The sequence below is a fragment of the Oncorhynchus mykiss genome, chromosome 9 (genome assembly GCF_057628025.1).
Source record: "Oncorhynchus mykiss isolate SJ-2025 chromosome 9, ASM5762802v1, whole genome shotgun sequence".
Lineage (NCBI taxonomy): Eukaryota > Metazoa > Chordata > Actinopteri > Salmoniformes > Salmonidae > Oncorhynchus > Oncorhynchus mykiss.
The window spans coordinates 33422934-33430426 of record NC_143030.1 but is presented as its reverse complement, the minus strand read 5'-3'; the positions used below and the strand labels follow the sequence as shown (position 1 = coordinate 33430426).

Sequence of the window (7493 nt, the reverse complement as noted above, 5' to 3'; positions counted from 1 at the left end):
GATCTGTGAAGTTATTCGGATTTTTACGAATTATCCTTGAAAGACAGGGTCCTGAAAAAGGGACGTTTCTTTTTCTGCTGAGTTTATGTCGTACATTGCCACAACTGTTCCTGCATACCGCTATGCAAACTCACATGGGTCGACAGAGCAAATAAACTTTGTCTTGAATACAAGCCATGTCTACTTATTTTCTATATTGAGACTAATCTGTTTTATTGAAACATGTTTACTTGCCGGAATCATTTAGTCACTTGTCAATAAAAAATATTATATAAAACCCCATTACACTGAGTGTACAAAACATTAGGAACACCTAGGGCCGTTGCGGTGACATTTTACAGAGACACCGGCAGTCATGACTCATGACCGCAGTAAAATCCCACATGACCGCTGAGTCATGGTAATCTCCTCTAATGGACTCTGGACATGCACTGGTAGTACCCAACTCACTAATGACCATCCGCTAATGGCCAGGGGCATAATTTATTACCCTTGCATACATTTTACACTAAATATCTGTGTGCCCCATTTCTGAAAAGGCTGTGCACACACAAAAATATTGAGATTTATAAACTTGGCACACGCCATATATACACTATATACACAAAAGTATGTGGACACCCCTTCAAATTAGTGGATTTGGCTATTTCAGCCACACCTGTTACTGACAGGTGTATACAATTGAGAACACAGCTATGCAACCTCCATAGACAAACAGTAGAATGGTCTTACTGAAGAGCTCAGTGACTTTCAACATGGCAGCGTCATAGGATGCCACCTTTCCAACAAGTCAGTTTGGCAAATTTCTGGCCTGCTAGAACTGCCCTGGTCAACTGTAAGTGATGGTATTGTGAAGCGGAAACTTCTAATAGCAACAACGGCTCAGCCGCGAAGTGGTAGGCCACACGAGCCTACTTTAGAAAACCTTTAAATTATAATAGCCTATCTAATTGGCCCAATTAAATGAGAGATGCTAATGGGTAATTTGTTGTATGTCTACTTCGGGAACTCATCATGGCCATAAAAGCAGAGGAATGTATTATGCAATGGTTATGATCTACGGTACCAGACAAAAGTTAAGACACACTCATTCAAGGGTTTTTCTTTATTTTTACTATTTTCTACACTGTAGAATAATAGTGAAGACATCAAAACTATGAAATAACACACATGGAATCATGAAGCAACAAAACAAGTGTTTAAATTGAAAAATATGTTATACAGTGGGGCAAAAAAGTATATAAAGTATGTAATTTTCATCATAGGTACACTTCAACTATGACAGACAAAATGAGAAAAAAAATCCAGAAAATCACATTGTAGGATTTTTTATGAATTTATTTGCAAATTATGGTGGAAAATATGTAGTTTCTAGGGGTATTTATGTCCGCTGCGTTATGCTAATTCGTTTGAGGCTATGATTACGATCGCGGATCCGGGATTGCTCGTGGCAAGAGGTTAATTAAGTAAGGAGGTAAGGCAATAAATAGGCCTAGCAAAGACTGGCAAAGTATTTACAAATTAGCAATTAACACTGGAGTGATAGATGTGCAGATGAGGATGTGCAAGTAGAAATACTGGTGTGCATAAGAGCAGAAAAACAAAAACAAATATGGGATGAGGTAGGTATTTGCTTGGATGGGCTATTTACAGATGTGCTGTGTACAGCTGCAGCGATCGGTAAGCTGCTCTGACAGCTGATGCTTTAAGGTTAGTAAGGGAGATATAAGTCTCCAACTTCAGTGATTTTTGCAATTCGTTCCAGTCATTGGCAGCAGAGAACTGTAAGGAAAGGCGGCCAAAGTAGGTGGCTTTGGGGATGACCAATGAAATACACCTGCTGGAGCGCGTGTTACAGGTGGGTGTTGCTATGGTGACCAGTGAGCTGAGATAATACGGAGCTTTACCTAGCAAAGACTTATAGATGACTTGGAGCCTGTGGGTTTGGCGACAAATATGTAGCGAGGACCAGCCAACGAGAGCATACAGGTCGCAGTGGTGGGTAGTATATGGGGATTTGGTGACAAAACGGATGGCATTGTGATAGACAACATCCAATTCGCTGAGTAGAGTGTTGGAAGCTATTTTGTAAATGACATCGCCGAAATCAAGGATCGGTAGGATAGTCAGTTTATGAAGTTATGTTCTCACTAACGCAAATGATTGCATCTTATATTTATACCAGTTTTTTTGTTATGAATAAGGGAGTAATCATATATTCCCCATTTGCACAAGGCTACTACTAGGCTTTTGCTTTCTTGCAATGCAATACTTCAACCACTAGAAACAGTGCATACGCATGGTCTAAAGTCTGTGGGAGGATAAGCACATTTGTCACGTATTTTGTCCCTCTAACCACTCTGACATCAAATCAAATACAATTGAAAATCACATCAAACACTTGTCATCAAAACAGTATCATGCTTTTAAAGCTCAACTCACTCTCATTGATCAATTTGAAGAAAGAAGTTCAATAACAGGTTGGAAAACATAAAATAACGAAAGTGCATTCGAAGGTGATGATTAATTCAAAAAACCCATATGCATAGGGATTTATATGAGCCCGAGACAGAAAAAAAATAGAATTAAAATAATAATTGTGCCATTATAAAATACATAGCCTACCACATTATACTCAATGCAGATTTTTTTTAATGATTTAAATGTATTTGGTACATTATTGGTTTGGCCTATACTCCTAAATTAAATGAATTTTATGAATCACCTTTGAGTGTGGACTGTATTATTACACACACTGGATGGGCTGGTTACCTTATGCTACTCTCCAAAGGTTCTATCCATGAGTTTGGGAGAGAACTTATAGGTAGGTAAGGGATGGGCAACTGGCGGTCCGAGTCCTCCCTTTTGTAGGCCCACGGACAAATTTCACAAAAATTAAATTAAATTGGAGGTATGGATGTGGGTATGCAGCCCCATGAGCCACTGCGGCCCCTTATGATGAGTTCCGTTTTTGTGGCTCCCACCCCCATCAAAGTTGCCCATCCCTGGTCTAGGCCAGGGGTTCACAAACTTGGAGAACATCCCGCGCCCCCCCTGCACGCATGCACCACATCTTTTTCTATGGGCAAGAGCACTGTTTATGACACAATCTGTTCACACCCCTCTTGTTGGTGGAGAGAATTTAGCAATTTTATTTCCTGCAATTACACACAATTTGTCATGTGGTGCAAAGCACATTTTGCAGTTTAAAAGCACATTGTCTTGCAATACTATACATTTTGCCATGACTAATGCTTCTTGTGTAATTTGAGTGACTAAAAAATGAATGCCTGGCCACCCGAGTGGTGCAGTGGTCTAAGACACTGCATCACAGTATTAGAGGCATCACTACAGACCCGGGTTAGATCTCGGGCTGTATCACAACCGGCTGTGATCGGGAGTCCGATAGGGCGGCGCACAATTGGCCCAGTGTCATCCGGGTTAGGCGACGGTTTGCCGGGAGGCGCTTTACTTGGCTCATCGCGTTCTAGTGACTCCTTGTGGCTGGCCGGGTGCCTGCAGGCTGACTAGGACGTCAGTTGAATGGCGCTTCCTCCGAAACATTGGTGCGGCTGGCTTCTTGATCAAGCAGGCGGGTGCTAAGAAGCGTGGTTTCGGGGGACGCATCACTCGACCGTCGCCTCCCGAGCCCGTTGGGGAATTGCAGCAATGAGACAAGATCAAAATTGGGGACAAAGAGGGGGGTAAAATACAAAAAATAAATAGACATAAATGAGTGACAAAAAAATTACAATATCTATGGGCTAAAAACCTAGATAAGAAAACATTAGCTGACATGGGCAAGTTGATTTATGAAAAGTTAGAAATAGCACTAAGGTATGCAATGACTAACATGACAAGAGGAACTGATGTTACGCTAAACAATTTCAAATTTGCTCCTTGTGCATTTGACTATTACGACTTTCAAGAAAAAGTTCAAAGCTGGACTGTGTTCCATTATTATATATATTTTTTCCATTTGTGAGGTGCGGGACCCCTGGGCCCCCCTTGCTGACCCATCGCACCCCCCCTAGGGGGCATGTTCCACAGTTTGGGAACCACTGGTCTAGGCAACGCTGTTGGTTCATTGATTGTGCAGAGCGGCTAATGGAGTTATTCTAAAATTAAATTCCATTTGTATTTTGAATAGCCAGGTAATAGGCCATTTTTTATATTTTCCTAATTAATAGGCTGACGGATTACCTTTAGCTACACAATATCTCACCACAAGCTATCTCCTTCATTAGATTTCGTGCACCAGCTGTTGTTTACAAATATACATAGATCGCCACCCGACACGGCGGCTGTCCTATTCTGCCGATACAGCTTAAAACCCGCCAGCTGTATGTTATTCATGTAGTCGTTCAGCCATGACTCAGTGAAACATAAGATATTACATGTTTTAATGTCCCGTTGGTAGAATATACGGGATCATAGTTTGTCTATTTATTATCCAATGATTGAACGTTGGCTAATAGGACCGACGGTAAAGGCAGATTACCCACTCTTTCTCTTGTGAATTCTGTGGATGAGGGTAAATCCTCTCTGAAGTAAATCCTTTGTGTCTGACTTGTTAAACATATGTACAAGAGCTAACAATATCTTTACCACAATGTCGTTGTGAGCATACTAGGTATTCTATATTATACTACAACATCAGTCTAACTGAATAGGGATGTTGTGTTGGTTTAATGTTCCAGAATGTTCTTCAGCTGGTGAACCTTGTCTTGTGTTGGGTCATGGCAGCGGGTTTAGCAGGCTCTGGCGCTGTGGCGATGTTGGCAGGGATGTTGAGTTTGGGGAGCTGTGACTCTGGCTCCTTGTAGACAACTCTCTGGTCCTTTCTTTGCTCCACAGTCAGGTGGACAAGTCTCTCCCTGAAGTAGTGGGTTCTGGGCTCGTACACCTTCTTAACTACCCACCTCTTGCAGAAGATTTGTTTGTACTGCAAGTCTCCTGGAAAGAAACGTAGACTGATCATGTGGATGTGTAAAACATGAAGACTGATCACGAGGATGTGTAACCATACAAGAAACTTTTGCTATGACGATACCAGTATTGCAATATTTTTTCCATGGCAAAAATTAAAACACGAAGCAGGCCGTGTTTTAACTAAACTATTTGTTCCTTTAAAAACCTGCTGTATGTAAAACATTGTGTGCTTTAGCTTGGAAAATAAATACATATGACTCTGGGTGACAACATAATGTTTCCAACAATAGGGCTGTTTTCCTAAAGAAGTTAAATCCGCTTTGTGTTTTGTTTCCTTGCCATGTCACTGACGAGTATCGCGATACCATGTTCATCTGCAAACAAAAACGGGTACAGTAGACTGAGGTGTGTGTTTTGTTACACTCAGAGTCAATAATGGGACATTGAGATGGGCTGTTAGCAACAATGTGAAAAGTTTGAGGGGTCTTGACAGTATAGTTCTGTATTGTTGTGTATGAGCACCTACAGTTGTGCTGTTGAGTAGACAAGTACTGTCAACAATAGAGAGAACAGGCTAAAAAAGTATACTCTACTATATGCCTCCATGCCAAATATCTGCAAGGGTGTGAAAAGTTTGAGGAGCTTGTAGACATTTTATTGTATTGGTGATTTTGTTTTCTCAATAGGGTATTGTGCTTTCATAAATACCTTTGGCTGTCCCCGGCTTGTTTCCGAGTCAGATTATGTTGAGCTTGAGCTTGTTCCCAGCTGAAAGCTTTCATCCAATGGGTCTACTGTTAAAGCTGGTGGAGAGGTTGTCATCATCAGCAGCAGGATTAGTCTGTAGGACACAGTAATTAGTCAGTGATTAGCCAATATTTGACTACTCTGTCCCCATCAATACACACTCAAACAAGGTACTACATCCACCTCATGTCTATAGATCATGCATACTAACCTTCACACACAGTACCCACATCTAACAGACATTAGTCAGTCACCCAAACCATCCCCTCCTTGCTAATACCTCATTTTATGCATGAACAATCAACTAATCCTCCATAATACAGAGAAAACTACAGCAGAAGTTGTAGCCTACTTGTAAATACAACAACAAGGACCATGTTTATGCTTAGCTCCTGTATTTGTATTTGTTAATCATATAATCATGGGAGATTTAGAAAGATGACTTACACTAGTTCCTGGTGCTGAGCTTGATGTTGATGCTGCTGCAGATGTTGATTGAATCGGACTCTAAATAGAACTCATAGCCACCTTTGCCTCTGCGGTAGTTAGTTAGCTAGCTAGATATTGGTTAGATACGGTCCGGTAGGCTGCAGCTAATGTAACCTAACAAAGCTAACGTTAGCTTGCGAACTTAAAAATCACATCGCAAGATAGCAGCTGGCTAATTACATTGATTTGCTCTGGAATGTCAGCAAGCATATTATGAAAGCTAGTGAGCTCTATTTTGGTTTACATAAACAGATGTAGTTCACTAGCTAGTTAGGTACGTAACGTTAGCTACGTTACCTCAGCTCGATTTATTTTCTGCTGCACTTATGTTGGCTGATGGATGCCTTCCTCTTTGAAGTGAAGGGGAAAATCGATGGATTAGCATGACTTTTCAACGTTCGGTGACCTGGCATCAGTTTCTAAATCCTCTGGTTGAAAGTGCTGGCAAAAACATACATTTTCACCTTCACGGGCAATACTAACTATGTCCTGAAATCGCTATGAATTCTGGATATTGCGGTTTGCTTACAACCAGGAAATGTAGATGGCCGGTTTCTACCGGTGAGATGCAGAAACTGTCGTATTTGCGTGTACAGCAGTGAGAAAATTATCGATTTTTTATGAGAATTGTTAATAACATATTAGTGCCTTCTGAAAGTATTCATACCCCTTGACTTTTTGTTGTGATACAACCTGAACTGAAAATGGATTGAATTGAGATTTGTTTATACTGGCCTACACACATTACCCATAATGAACAAGTAAAATTATGTTTTGGTCTTTTTTTAAACAAATTAATAAAAATGAAAGTTTTGATTCAATAAGTATGCAACCCTTTTGCAGGTAGCCTAGTGGTTAGAGCATTGGGCCAGTAACCGAATGGTTGCTGGATTGAATCCCTGAGCTGACAAGGTGAACATCTGACGTTCTGCCCCTCAACAAGGCAGTTAACCCACTGTTCTCCGGTAGGCTGTCATTGTAAATAAGAATTTGTTCTCAACTGACTTGCCTAGTTAAGTAAAAAAAAAAAAGTTCAGGAGGAAAAATGTGCTTAACAACTCACATAATAACTTGCATGGACTCACTCTGTGAGCAATACGTGTTTAACATTATTTATTTTTTATGTCTACCTCATCTCTGTACCTCACAAATACCTCACAAATACAATTATCTGTAAGGTACCCAGTACACCCAATACACCCAGTCACTACAAAGATACAGGTGTCCGCACGGGGATTTCACCATGAGGCCAAAGGTGACCTTAAAACAGTCACAGAGTTTAATGGCTTTGATAGGAGAAAATGGAGGATGGATCAAAAACATTG

The 7493-nt window shown here is 40.7% G+C and overlaps 1 long non-coding RNA gene across 1 annotated transcript; it reads right to left on the bottom strand.

Moving 5' to 3' along the window:
- Positions 1–1090: 1090 nt before the first annotated feature.
- LOC110531891 (uncharacterized) lies at positions 1091–6691 on the bottom strand. The gene is made up of 3 exons (XR_002474771.3): positions 6127–6691; positions 5641–5773; positions 1091–4956 (listed from the first exon to the last, which is right to left on the bottom strand). It is a non-coding gene; the product is annotated as an uncharacterized LOC110531891 (long non-coding RNA).
- Between the last annotated feature and the right edge of the window lie 802 nt (positions 6692–7493).